The sequence below is a fragment of the Manduca sexta genome, chromosome 7, assembly GCF_014839805.1.
Source record: "Manduca sexta isolate Smith_Timp_Sample1 chromosome 7, JHU_Msex_v1.0, whole genome shotgun sequence".
Taxonomy (NCBI): Eukaryota; Metazoa; Arthropoda; class Insecta; order Lepidoptera; family Sphingidae; genus Manduca; species Manduca sexta.
The window spans coordinates 327,654-342,969 of NC_051121.1; positions in this window are offsets into that span (position 1 = coordinate 327,654).

A 15,316-nucleotide genomic window follows, 5' to 3' on the forward strand; every position below is an offset into this window, starting at 1 on the left:
AAGTTGCTTTGAGTTAAAATTCAATTATTCATTTATTATTTTCATAATGCTTACAACTACACTTTTACAATAATCTACGAGAATAAAATATCTGGAGTGGTACCTCTGAGCTAAATCATGTGTTACCCTTGTGCTAACCACGGGTCCTTGATGTATCCACATGTGAACCCTGAGATACCGTTGGGACGCCTTGTGGAACCGTGATTAGACATGTGCACACCACAGATTCTAAATTGACTAAACAGTGCATTAGGGATGTCTTTGTGTACTGAACTTTACAATAATCTGCGAGAATAAAATATCTGGAGAGTGGTACCTCTGAGCTAAATCATGTGTTACCCTTGAGCTAACCACGGGTCCTTGATGTATCCACAAGTGAACCCTGAGATACCGTTGGGACGCCTTGTGGAACTGTGATTAGACATGTGCTCACCACAGATCTAAATTAATAAAATGGTGCATTAAAGATGTCTTTGTGTACTGGCCTTACAGCAATAATGCTTTCAAAATAAGCAACATGGGTTGCTCACAGTTGTACTAATAAGAGGAAGTTCTTTCTATTCTTACAGAATCAAAATCTACTTACGAGAATCAACGAGGTCGGTGCAAAGCATGCTGCACCGCCTCTCAGTATGGCCGTGCTGTCGCAAATATAACAGTTCATCACATTTAATTTAACCAGTACTCACGTGGAGTGAGCTGTGTCTTTTACAACTTACCATATGCCATCACTAAGAGTGAACTTTAAGTTTGCCTGTATTCATGTGTAGTGAACAAACTACTCGTGAAACCCATGTTCCATATCCAAAGCTATGTTGCTTACAAGTAAATTGACTGAGGTGTACTGTGGAAGTAAACACCTTGGCAATGAGTTTCTGTTACAGAAAGAGAATGACCCAGCGATGCAGAGCACGCATCGCATTTCGGAATGGCCGTGTCGCCGCAGCACCTCGTTATCCGTTGAATTGGTGAATTTCCGGAGCGATAGTGGCGCCATCTATCATTACATCGAGGAAGTATTAGAAGAGGAGGGAGGTCGACTGCTGTCAATATAAGGACCGGCCGAACGACGAGAGCTCAATCTTGTAGAAGTTTTTGTACAAGTCTAGTGTTACTATGCAGTAAATTGTTAGTGAAGTAAAGAAGTGTTTCAATAATTGAATAACTGTCTGGAAAATAAATATAGACCGGTGATACTTTGCCGGTCATGTAAAAAAATAACCAAGTAAAAAAGTTTTCACTTCGACATGTACAATATTCGAAAAGTTAATGGAGAGATAGTACCTGTGTGCCGTAATTTATTTTTGAGATCTCTTAATCTTAATAAAGGTAGAGTGAGAGGTGTTTTAAAGAGACATATGGATACTGGTTTAATGGCTATTGAAAATCGTGGTGGTTACAGAAAATCATTGAAAAATTCAAAGGGACTGAATCTCATTATTGCCGATCCAAAAGTCGTCGTGTCTATTTACCGTCGGAACTATCTATTGCAACAATGGCCAAAATGTTTGTGGAAGAGCATTCAGAATTCTCACATTGCAAGGAATCCTACTTCCGCAGAATTTTCAACACCAAATTCAATATTGGTTTTAGTCATCCTCGAAGTGACATGTGCTCAACGTGCCTTGAATACAAAGAAAAAATTAAAATAGAAAACGAAGATACAACCAAAGCTCGCCTCAAAACAGAACTTAACGTTCATGTAGCACGGAGCAACGCATTTTTTAAATTTTTACAAGATACTGACCCTACAATTAAGATATTATCATTCGACTGCGGCAAAAATCAGCCTTTACCAAAAGTTCCAGACCAGGCCACATACTATTCTCGGCAATTATATATATATAATTTTACCGTAGTTGAGGGCAATTCTCACTCAGAACTGACACCAAACAATGTCTTTTCTTATGTGTGGACGGAAGATGTACACGCAAAGGGATCTAACGAGATATCAAGCGCCTTATATCATGTTTTACAAAATAACATAGATTTTATTAATGTAGAAGTTCTTCGGCTTATGGCTGACGGATGTTCGGGACAAAATAAAAATTCTACAATTATTGGAATGATAAGCAAATGGTTTAGTAGTAATGCCCCTCCAACACTTAAAAAAATAGAACTAATTTTTCCTGTAACTGGTCATTCCTTTATTCCACCAGATAGAGTGTTTGGAGTGGCGGAAAAAACTATAAACAAAATAAATAATTTAGTACAACCTGAAGAATACGTCAATACTTAGTCTGGCCATAAATACTGTTACACTTAATTATAAAAAAATATTACATTTGAATTTCGAATCTGTCATTTTTATACGATTGTTCATTGTGTTTTCTCATTTTGGCGCCAATACATTGTAAAATATTTTGCGATATTAAAATGGTGTGGGGTGATAAAGAGAACCGAATCGCTGTGATAGCATTACACAAAGTAGGTATGGAGCCAAATGCAATTTTTAAAACTCTCCATACACTTGGTATTAGTAAAATGTTTGTGTACCGGGCTATTAATAGGTACAATGAGACCTCCTCTGTTTGTGACAGAAAAGATCTGGCCGTCCACGTAGTGTTCGTACGAAAAAGGTGGTCAAAGCAGTAAGGGAAAGAATTCGAAGAAATCCTGTCCGAAAGCAAAAGATTTTATCTCGGGAAATGAAGATAGCACCTAGAACCATGTCGCGTATTTTAAAAGATGACTTAGGACTTGCAGCCTATAAGAGACGCACTGGCCATTTCTTAACTGATAATTTAAAGAAGAATAGGGTGGTAAAATCGAAACAACTACTGAAGCGGTACGCAAAGGGAGGTCACAGAAAAATTTTGTTTACGGATGAGAAAATTTTTACAATTGAGCAACATTTTAACAAACAAAATGACCGTATTTATGCTCAAAGCTCTAAGGAAGCTTCCCAATTAGTCGACAGAGTGCAACGTGGACATTATCCGACTTCAGTGATGGTTTGGTGGGGTGTTAGCTATGAAGGAGTGACTGAGCCATATTTTTGTGAAAAAGGTATCAAAACATCGGCACAAGTGTATCAAGATACCATTCTTGAGAAGGTAGTTAAGCCCCTTAACATCACCATGTTCAATAACCAAGTATGGTCCTTCCAGCAAGACTCGGCGCCGGGTCATAAAGCTCGGTCCACGCAGTCTTGGTTGGAATCGAACGTTTCGGACTTCATCAGAGCTGAAGACTGGCCGTCGTCTAGTCCCGATCTTAATCCGCTGGATTATGATTTGTGGTCAGTTTTAGAGAGTACAGCTTGCTCTAAACGCCATGATAATTTGGAGTCCCTAAAACAATCTATACGATTGGCAGTGAAGAATTTTCCCATGGAAAGAGTGCGTGCTTCTATTGATAACTGGCCTCATCGTTTAAAGGACTGTATTGCAGCCAATGGAGACCACTTCGAATAAGCTTTTTATATTTTTAATTGTTTTATATTTATGTATTAAACTGACACACTGTAAAAGTAATAAATGTTATTTGCAGTTAACAATTTTCTTTTTTCTTTATTACAATATTTATGGCAAGACTAGGTATATTCAAAAAACAGGCTACTGTTTTACTTCTTAATGACATTGAAGTTTGCGACTGGAAAAGTGCCATCCAAGAAGTCCAGAAAGGAACGCAAGCGTTACATTTTAAAATTATGAGCTGCAAAAGATTCATTTTTACTAGAATGAAAGGTGACAGACGCGGAGTAATAGTACGAGGAGAAACATATTATCACAGCGATATGTGTGCCCACCGGTCCCTTACTAAACCAGGCAAATTTGCTTCAGATATATGTCCAAAGCTTATAATGCCTAAAACCTCTGTAAATATTAAAAAAGCAAAAATAAATGACGTCGAGAAGTTGCTGATAAAACATTACGGAACAGAGTGGGCAGAACGTGAAGAGCTTAGCTTACCTGCACAAACGGTCTTCCCAAATACTGTGATTTCAAGTTATTATTTCTATTTCTATAAAGCACTATGGAAAAAAGCAAAGGCTCTCAAAATTAAAAGAAAATACCACAAAAGGCATGTTGCTCTCCGTGCCACACTGGCATTAATACCAGAAAAATATGTAGATGACGGTTGGCTTTATGTAATGGAGGATTGCCCGAGAAATCATAAAATTTCCATTTTCAATGACTACTTTGTGGATACCTGGCTACAAAATACAAGTAGATATGATTTGCGAAAGTGGAATGTGTTCAGCCCGCCTCATCGTACTACAAATCTCCTATAAAGTTGATACTCCAAGATCAATCATAAAATTTACATTTACCATCGCAATGGCAAGCAGAATTACACGAATCTTGTGTTTGAACTGCATTATTTGTGTCAACAAACTATGGCGATATCCTGCCTTGGACCTAACTATAGTTTTCTGTGAGGCCTGTGCAAAATTCCTTGGATGGAATCTCAGTAAAATTGTTACGTTGTAAATTAATTTTATTAAATCAAATGACAACGTTTTCAACTCTCTTGTCTTACAATACAATTTAGCCAAGCTAAATATAAAATCTTGCGGCACTGTCCGTACTCAGCGGAAACATATTCCGAAAAATTTACTATTGAATAAAGACATGAAGAGAGGTGATATCTATGAAGTTTCCAAGGAATTTCTTTTAACAAGTGGATGGACAATAAAGCCGTGCATCTCCTCACCAATTTCTTGGCACCAATACTTACTCAAAAGGTGAAACGTAAACAAGTAGGTTCCGTACAATGTTTAGAGGTCACATGTCCTGATATTGTTTGCATATATAATAAAAATATGGGAGATCAAAAAAAGTGACCTATGAAGTTGACAGGAAATCCAAACTAAAATATTACTTTCGGCTGTTTTTTGACTTATTAGATATAGCAGTTAATAATTATTATACTGGGTGTCTCAAAAAAAAATACACATTTGGGAATTTAGTCGCTATAGAGCGTTTCTCGGGAGCTGACCGTGCGTTGTGCATACGTGAGTTTTACAAAAACGGTAATTGGGCGACTGTAGCGCGTAGAAAATTCTGCAATATTCGATATATTCGTCACCTAAATTATGCGCCAAACGCAGGACTTATTGGAAAATGGGTCGAGAAGTTTAAAGAGACCAGTTCAACACTGGATAAACCAAAATATGGGCGTCCAAGGTCTTCGAGAACGGTCGAAAACCCAAACCTTTCGATTCGTAAGCGTGCTGATTGCTTTGAACGCGCATAGATCATCATTATTCCGCATTTTACACAAAGATTCAAAGCTGTACCCCTACAAAATTCAGTTGGTGCAAGAATTGAAGCCTCAGGATGCTGGTAAGAGGCTTAACTTCATAAATTAGATGACTGAGCGCTTTCCAACGTTCACCAATATCTTGCTTTCGGATGAAGCTCATTTTCATCTTAATGGGCACGTAAACAAGCAAAATTGCCGCTACTGGAGTGTTACCAATCCAAAACACAATCATCAGAAACACCGACATTCGCCTAAAGTAACCGTATGGGCCTGCGATATATTAGGAATTATCGGCCCTTACTTTTTTGAAGATGAAAGGGGACGTACAGTGACTTCAGAGCGGTATGTGGAGATGTTAGACGACTTCTTCGTGCCTGAACTGCAAAACTTTCCTGGTTATAACTAAAGAACATGGTTCCAGCAGGACGGATCAACTTCACAAACATCCAACAGGTCTCTGCCACGAGTGAGTAAAAGGAGAATGCCCATTTTTGTATGAAAGTTGGGCTACGCTTGCGTCTGTACAAAACCTTCACTAAACTATAGGGAATATATTCTAAATCTTATATAAATTGAAAACAATTGGATATTCGATGGGAGTTCGGAGTAATCAGAATTTTTGTAACTCGGTTATTTTGAGGTTAAGTATGGACCGCAATAATTTACGGTAGAAAGTACCTACGTGCCTAATTAAGTTCAGTATTGCAGTACTTACTTGATGTTGCTATAAACAATTATTGGACATTCTTTTCACTTAGCTTTAATCGCCCTTATAAGAAACTGATAGGTATTAACATATCTGATGAGACGAAGCTCCAATAAAACTTCTAAGATAGTATGGCGAAATATTAGTTTTTCCACTGAGCATATACTACCCGACTCTTTGTGTAAGTACATATTTTTCTGACTTATGACTTATTCTTTTAGATGGATTAACTTAATATTTATTTTCACCTACCATTATCTCATTTCAATATGGCATCAACACATATTGTAGAATAGATTCAGCTTTGTTTTTATGACCGGCCGCATGCCTGACGCCAACCCTCTTTGGAGGATTCCGATCCCAGGCAAGTCATGTCAGAAACACCGAGATAAAATGTTGCTTGGCCTGGAAATCGAACAGGAACCCAGGAACTGACTTCACAGCCTGATTAGGCTAATAGTTACTTATCATAAAAAAAGAAAAATAAAACAAGAAATACAATTCCGATGTATATTTTTATATAGATGTGTATTTTTGATAGATATGGCTTCTCAGCAAACAGACAAGGACTTGATGTGGCCGCAACACGCTTATAATACTGTTGAAGTGAGTGAATGACTTCTTGCAGTGCTGGTCGGGTCATGTCATGTCGTTGTTGTCTGTGAACCTCTCTATTAACTGATCTCCAGCAGGCAGCACAAATTCATTCCAGTCTTGGAAACCTAAAAATATAATGTAGAAATTGAGTAAACATGTTCAGATTATTATTATTGTTAAACTGTTTTCTTTAGTTTTTGCAAGATTTTTTCCACATTGTGGGTAGGTTAATAATAATCTACATAACTTACAAACTGGATAGCTTGTCTAAGAAATATACTTATCGTTGCTGTGGCACCGCAATGGTGCAGTTAATACACCGCCGGGATATGTCGTCTCGATTAACTGTCCTGGGTCTAAGCTCTAGACGACATTGTATTGCTAACTAAAAGCCTTCCGTCTCAAAGTTCGGAACACACACTATACACCTTGTTTCTTAACAATGAATTTCTCGACTCAACATTAAAATACATAAGATTAACACTCCGATAATGAGTAAAATATTTTAATAATGAAATATTTTCATTCAGACAACTCTAAAGTGTCAAAATGTCATTAATTTCAGTTGCCAGTGTAATAAAAATCTGTACCCATATATTCATTTAATTAAAAATAAAGTCCAGAAATGTTTTAGCTGACTTTAGTATTTCTGTCAATGCAAGTACAAGTCGCCATTCGTTTGTTTTTCGAAGGATTAATATTTTACCTTTTTTACCAGCTATTTGGAGTTTGGTCATAATTATTAAGTAAAATATATATTTTTTATAACAATATTTTTGTTTAATTAATAAAATATTTAATCCATATGTTATAGATTCAAGTAAAAGCACATTTATTGTGCATATTAACTTTATATTCCATTTAAAAGGGAATTTGTTATAAATTGGTATCACTTCGCCATATTGGCAGTAAATTATCCGGTGTTTGATTTGCAACAATTAAACAACTTTTTTTCATATTTTTAAAACCCCTATTTGCTCATGACTGAAATAAATACAAATGAAGTAAAAATTAAAATTATGATTTTACATAGTTATTTGGTTAAGACGCATGACTGACGCAATGATAGCCTGGTTTTGGGCATTGTCCTTTTTCCTGGCAAATTGATCTCAAGGAGAGGCGACATAAGTTGGACTCTACGCAGTCCCCTTTTAACACTTATGGACTGTTTCCTACGGGATTATGTTAAATCAAAATTTTATGCTAATAAACCGACTCCCTAGCACAATTAAAAGAAAATAGAAAATATCCGTAACGAAATGGCAGCCATCACGAAGAATTAAATGAAAAAATGAACGATTAAATGAATGCCGTGAGCGCAACGGTTTACATATGGACGATATTATTTTTTAAAAAAATCCCAAACAATGTATTATAATATGTAATAAACATTTTTTCAATAAACTTCTTACTTTTTTTAATCGATTTTATAAATATGAACTTTCTTTTGACACATCTTGTATTAATTTACGTTACAAAGTGTCTCAAAATAAATGTCGCATCAGTTTTATGAGGGAGATAATTATCAGTTACTAGATGTGGTCATTGAAACATATTTTTTTTACTAATAAGGATTATTGCTCCTTCAATGTCCAAGTCGTTTGCGACTATAAAGTTGAAATCAGCGACAGTATTACATTGTGAAAAGAAAGCGCTCATGATTTGCGCATTTATAAGAAATATGCACGAGCTTAAATTTATAGCCAATAAATATCGATATGGTAGACATATCTCAATGCGCAATGGCAATATAGACTTGCAGTGCCATAAAACATATTCGTGTCAGAATACGATTCAGATAAACCATAGATTTTGACGAAGGGGAAAGTAAGCAGCTAATTACAGATGTCCATTAGAGGCATTACCGGCTCGATTCATCGCAACGTATAATTGTAAGCTTGTTATAGAGTTGCTTATAAGTATTATTCACGCGGGTTATAAGTTTTGTATTTGCTGTATTTAATTTTATTATTTAAATATAGACACCAATCAACAAGATCGACGTAGATTTTGAACATTTTTAATACTTTATCGTCACCTTGCTTTATTTACGTGCTTTTTGAAGGTATTATTACATCGCCAACTTCCTGCCTCCGAGCTGCGACTGGGTAATTTTTAAAATAAAAAAATCCCACGTTCACAATTATTTTTGGCCCGACCCGGCATTCGAACTTAAGGCCTCAAGCTCGGTAGTTATATTCGTACAGCGTATTGTGTTTATGTATAAAAAACATTCTGAACTCCAAACCATTACCAAAAGGGTAAAAACATCGGACTCCAGATCAGTGCCAAAATGTCCAGGACCTGCGGCATGTACCTACTCGGGGGTCCCACATTCGCTTATCACGTTCTTTAGAGTATTAAATTTAGTGACGGTATTGCTCGGTCTGTACTCTATGTCTATCCGTCTGATTTGAAAATAGGAATGTATCCAGGAGTTATGCTTTTTTCATACTAAATTCTATGTGTATATTGTTTAATTTCTAAATGTTTGCATTGGTCTTTATTTTTAGTGTCACTATGTTCTGACAAAAGTCTGCCGCCTTAGTCACACAGGAGCATAAGCTGATGTTGACCAGGAGGTCCTGGTTTCAAATTCCAGGTCTGGCAACATTTTGTGTTGTTTTTTACAACACGATTTGCCCGGCTCTTCTTCTCCTTGAGTTTGCTTGATAAAGTGTATTTCGGCAATCCCACATCTAAATGTACTAAGAGCAAATGGAGTAAGAACAAAGTGACACTAGAAATAAAGACCTGTAAAAAAAAAGTGTGACAAGCTAAGTATTTTTAATAAACCCCACGTTTCATACTCTAAACACCAAGTTCAAATTCTGAAATTAGTGATAGAAGTACCTACCATTGTGATTTTATTTAAAAAAATATAAAGGTTTTAACTAAATTACAAGACCAAAAAGCCTCTACCTGATGAAAAGCACGACTTCTCATAAACAATTGCAATACCACCAAGATTAAATTACATCCACTTGTGCCTCATATGGAAAGGATTGTTAGAATCTTTCAGTGTTATCACAAGATGACTTTGGACACAGTTTAAACACGTGTTTTGCGAAACAATGTCAAATCCTCACACACCGTCTTAAGAAACGGTATGTATTATATCTAAACAAGTGGTTTTGCTACATCCTATCAAAAATATAATCCTATCATGTTCGCTAAACTATCGTTTTTTAAGCCTATTTTTAGAAATAACGCGCCAATCGGCTCCGATAACATAAAAAAATCAAACAGAAACAAATACAGGGTGTCTAGTAGTAGACTTCAAATCTTTATAATAACAAACGCAGTTTCCGACCGAAAAGCGTGAGAGGCGCGGGGGGCGTCGTTGAAAGCGCAAGCGCTGTGGATTTTGTAGTAGATTTGGAACAGTGGAGTGGTGAGCACCACGCTGTTTCTGTTAGGCGTACATTTCCAGTAGATTTTCGCTGTCGTATTCCACGCCGTAGATTGATATATAAAAAGAGGTGAGAAATTAAGACACCGTGGCTTTGACATTGATGGTTATAAAATATTTCTACTTTTTGAGCCACCACATTTACAAATAAACTAAGATATATCGAAAAAGGAATTGTTAAAACCGCCAAATGGGAGCACATACCATGTTTATGGAGAAGGAGGTGGAAAAAGATGAACTTCAACTCCGACGAGTCAACAAAATGACTCACACGTAATTAAAAAACCAAACACTTAAAATTAAAGTTACATATGCTGTGCAGGTTTTTAGTCAGAGATTTGTCAGCAAACATTTTGCGCAAGTATCTATTTCCTTTGTATTTTTTTTTTTGTTGAAAAAGTGTAGTAAATAATTGCCCTAGTGCGCTGTTTCTATTAAAACAATATAATAATAATACAATTTGAGACTGCCTCGCTGGTCCGGAGTATTTTAGTATGTATGTTTGTAATCTAAGAAAATATATATGTACGTAAATAAGTGCATCATCGTATATTGGAAAATGTATCTCTTAATAATTTCTTAATATAAACATTGATTTTCGTTGATATATTGATACATATATACATTTCGTACACAAAAGATGTTAAGTCCTACACTAATCGACTAATTTACTTTAAAATGAAGCCATCTAGCTAGAAGGAATATATTGGCTTAAAGATTTTTATATAAAGTTTTTCACAATGTCATTTTTAAACCAGATATTTTAAATAAGTTTAGCTTTAATATACCCCGTAGACTTCCACAACACCCGGCTCCACTATTCATTATTACAATGTTTTTTATTAAAATAGTTTGATAGTGTAATAATTGGAACACCCATGCCCAAAATCCAATTTTTCTAATATATTGCAACACCGAAAACTACTCTTAGTAACCGTGTGACAGAATATATTATATACATAGTAGTTACCTAAATATTTTCAAGTATACAAAAAACCTTTAGTGTGGAAGGCGAAGGCATTAATATAAATTAGAAAAAGTTCAAATGTCATTTTAAAATTTTTGTTAATTCTAATTTTTGTTATTAAATTTATAATAAAGTGTAGTTTTTGAATATTTTATGTCATAAGGGAAGGTGAGGTAATACGATCCCTGTAGGTCAAATGATCCCCCGCAACTAACCGTTTATATCTTCACTATTTTTGATATAGGATGGACAGGGTTATTGCTTTTCTTGGCATCAGCAAACTGCTATAGGAGGAGCAAACGAAATTGCTAGTTGTGTTTATACATTTATTGAACAAACAGTTGGGTCCGGTATCAAAGACTATCGATTTTGGTCAGACAACTGCGGTGGTCAGAATCGGAATAGAATCGTTTTTTTTATGTATATGATGGCAAGTAATAAGTATAAAATACAAATAATTCACCGCTTTTGATAGTTGGGCATACTCAAAATGAAGGGGACAGCATGCATGCACTCATTGAAAGGCAAACGTATTATAAAATACTGTATACACCTGCTCAATGGTACACGGCGTTTCAATTTGCAAAAACCGATGATAAACCTTACAAAGTCACAGAAGTATCTCAGGATGTGGTAATGGACTTCAAAAGAATGCTTAAAAAGGTCAATTACTGGACTGTTGCAGGCGATAGAGCTAAGATGCAATGGAATAAAGTAACTGAAATTAAAATTGAAGCAGAAAATCCCTATACGTTATTTTATAAAACTAGTTACATGGAAGACACCTATAACTGGATTGATTGTGTCAATAAACCTAAAGTAACACGTAATAAATCAGTTCCTAATATAAGTTTCAGTGATCTTCGCCCAGCTTACGATAGGCCAATCCCAATAGATAAAAATAAACACAAAGATTTAATTTAATTAAATTAATTAATTTAATTTAATGGACCTTTGCCACAATCTGGCGATACCTAAAGAATACCACTCTTTTTTTTCTAATTTGATAAAAACTGACAACAATAGAGATGAAAGCGATTCAGAATAAGTGCAAAATAATTATAAGTTTGATTTTTATTTTTCTAGATTGTTTACAGGAGTAGTTATATAAAATGGAAGTACCTTATAAAGTTACATTTTGAGACAAATTTTATTTTTGCAATAATTACTTATCAAAGAGATTTAAAATTTTATTGCTGCTGTGATTTTAATTAGAAGTCTGAATTAATTATAATATTTTGTTCCTAAATATAAGTGATGTACAATTGAATAGTTCCTACCTACTTAAATATTTTCTATTTTTGTTACGTAAGATATTTGAAATTTTTGTTACAATGTCCTTTTTTATTCTTGTCAATTTTATGAAAATTTAAAACTTGTGGTAATGTTACCAATACCCCTTTTGCGATTTATTTAATTTGAATATATAACATCTCCACAAGCTCCACAGTCATCGCGGCAAGCACCGTCCTTCCCAAAAAAATATCTCAACGTCTGAATTTTCCGGAAGATTACCTTCAGCTTTGGCTGCTGGTATTCCATCTACATCTTTTGGTGTTATTACACCCCGAGAAGTACGACCAACACCAAAGATAGTAAAGGGAAAAGACAAAAAAAGCAAAACAGATCAGATCTAATGCCTCTTCTGTATTGAAAGCTATTCCAAAGACAGTAAGGGGGGAAGGGTGGATTGGGTGCGTTGTGTGTCTTCAATGGGGACATGAGGCTTGTGCGGGAGTAGATAGTGACGATAAGGGCGACTTTACTTGCGATATTTGCCTCTCTAGTAATCAATTTGAAAGTGTGAAAAAAAAATTAAGGCTAGTCTTTTTTTATTGCTTTCCTGATAAGAACATTATTATTTTTTAAACGAAGAGTTGAATTTTCTGTTGCATTTAGACATTGATAAGAACCTTTGATAGGGATGAGTATTATTTTTTATTATTTAGAAGAAGAGTTTATTTGATTACCTATAGCTTGAATTAATTTTGCAAAACTTTCAAAAGTTTGTTGCAATGTTTTATTGTTTAGTTTTGTTGATTGAGTAGTAAATAATTACAAAAAAAAAGATCTTAAATGACACTAGAAGACTGCAAAAGTTTTATGTAATTTACTTAAATTGTTATGAACAATACATGATTAAAATAAACAGCTGCGTTTTTTATTTCATTAATGCTTATTAACTTTTGGTATAAAATGATCCCTGGGATTATTTTACCCCTACCCCAAGGATCATTTTATACATAGGTGTGTATAAAATGATCCTTTACTAAACTTTAACAAAAACCTCTAATACAAGAAAACTACACACATATAGTAAAAAATAAGTATCCAGTTACAAAGTTATGTAAATTCACTACCTCAATAGAATTCTTGCAATTTTGCCTTCAACTTTAGCCATAGTTACGTTTTTCCCTTAAGGGGATCATTATACCCAGATCCCTCTTCCCCACTGGGCACAATGGGCACGTTCCCAGGGCCCCGCGATCGATTGGGGCCCCCTAGTCCCTACTCAATTACCAAACCAAAGATAACATATGACCAAATAGCTACTCTCCTCTCGCTCGAAAATCAGGCTTATCGATCGCAAAATGTTTAATAAATTTCAATGTATAAAAATTGTATTTAATATTAAATTGTATTTAACAATATATATCAAATTAATTGTGTTAAAGAAAACCATCAGTGAATTATTTTTATTTTGTGTCTGATCAAAAGTGACGCGATTCACTACTTACTGTAGCGAGTCGCATTATTCAAATGAAGCGAAAAAAGCGAAGCCTGTAGCTCGAAGTTTGAATTAACCAATAGACACAGTACATATTTTGTATTTGTAATATATATTATTAAAGAAATATATTTGTAAACATTAAGATATTTTAGTGACATGCGCATTTGCTACAAAATGACAATAGCGATTGAAGCCTTTTTTTTAAATACAATCAAAATTTAACATTTTATGACAAAGTAGTTAGTAAGTTTTCATGCCAATTGATTATCGCAATAATAATCTATATATATAAAAATGAATTGCTGTTCGTTAGTCTCGCTAAAACTCGAGAACGGCTGAACGGATTTATCTTATCTTGGTCTTGAATAATTCGTGGAGGTCTAGGAAAGGTTTAAAAGGTGAGAAAAATTCGAATAATTGCCGGGAAAATCCTCAAAACAGCATTTTTCTATTTCCCATACAAACGTTTTCTAACTAATACGTAGAGTCAATTTGAGCTTTATTGCTATTGTATAAAGTTCACTGTTGTCTAAGCAATGTAGGTATGTTCCTAACGTCAAAGCAGTGTGCGTTGGAGCACAGAATATAATAATGTAATGTCGCGTTCTGAAACTCAACAAAAGTGATATCGCGGACCCGACTAAATTGAACAGTCACAAAATTTAATATATCATTAGTTATTTGGTTGGCTTCACGATATTATTTCTTTGGTTTTACTTTAAAATGCATGTTTTCGTTATGGACAATTTTTGAGCTACTTTTGCATATCTATACTTATAATAAATCTGTAGAGAGGTCAATTCTGTACATGAAATATATTTCCAAAATAACTGGGGTGATTAGGGATCGATACTGATGCCAAAAATGCAATTAGTAAAATTTTTGTCTGTCTGTCTGTATAACCGTTATAGAAACAAAAACTACTCGACGGATTTTAACTTAACTTGGTACAATTATTTTTCATACTCCTGAGCTGGTTATAGTATACTTTTCATCACGCTACAATTAATAGGAGCATAGCAGTGATGGAAAATGTTGGGAAAACGGGAGAAGTTACTCCATTTTTAAGCTTCCGTCATTTCGTGTGCAACCTTAATGGTTAAAAGTTCCTTCGATTTCACCAGGATCCCATCATCAGACCCTGACCGGACAATCGGACCACCTGCATACCACCATAAATTAAAAAAACATCCCGACAAATTGAGCACCTTCTCCATTTTTGAAACCCGAAATCCACGCGGGCGAAGCTGCGGGCGGAAGCTAGTATACTATAAAAAAAAATTAAAACGGAAAGATCCGGAGTATTGGCAACACTGCCCGACTCGCCGATCGGGAATTCCCCTGTATTTATCTGTTTGTTTCGTAGTTTCGTTAGTCGTTTCTGCCTGTGCTCTGTAAAAATACTCTCTCTATTAAATCGTCGTTTGCCTGTTTTGTTTAAGTGATTATTTTTGGTGTAAATATAAACACTAAATTATAGTATAAAATGTCAAAACGGTCGTATCCTAGTGGATCTGACAAAAGAAAAAAAGCTGCACACCAGAAGGAAGTAATTGAAAAGTTACCAAAATTAACATCACAGAGAGTTCTGTAAGTAGAAATCGAACAATATTTTCTCCAAATAACGAGTCGTGTCAATCAGAAGTAACATCATGTTCTACACCAGTTTCTACCAATTTTGGAAAAGAGATA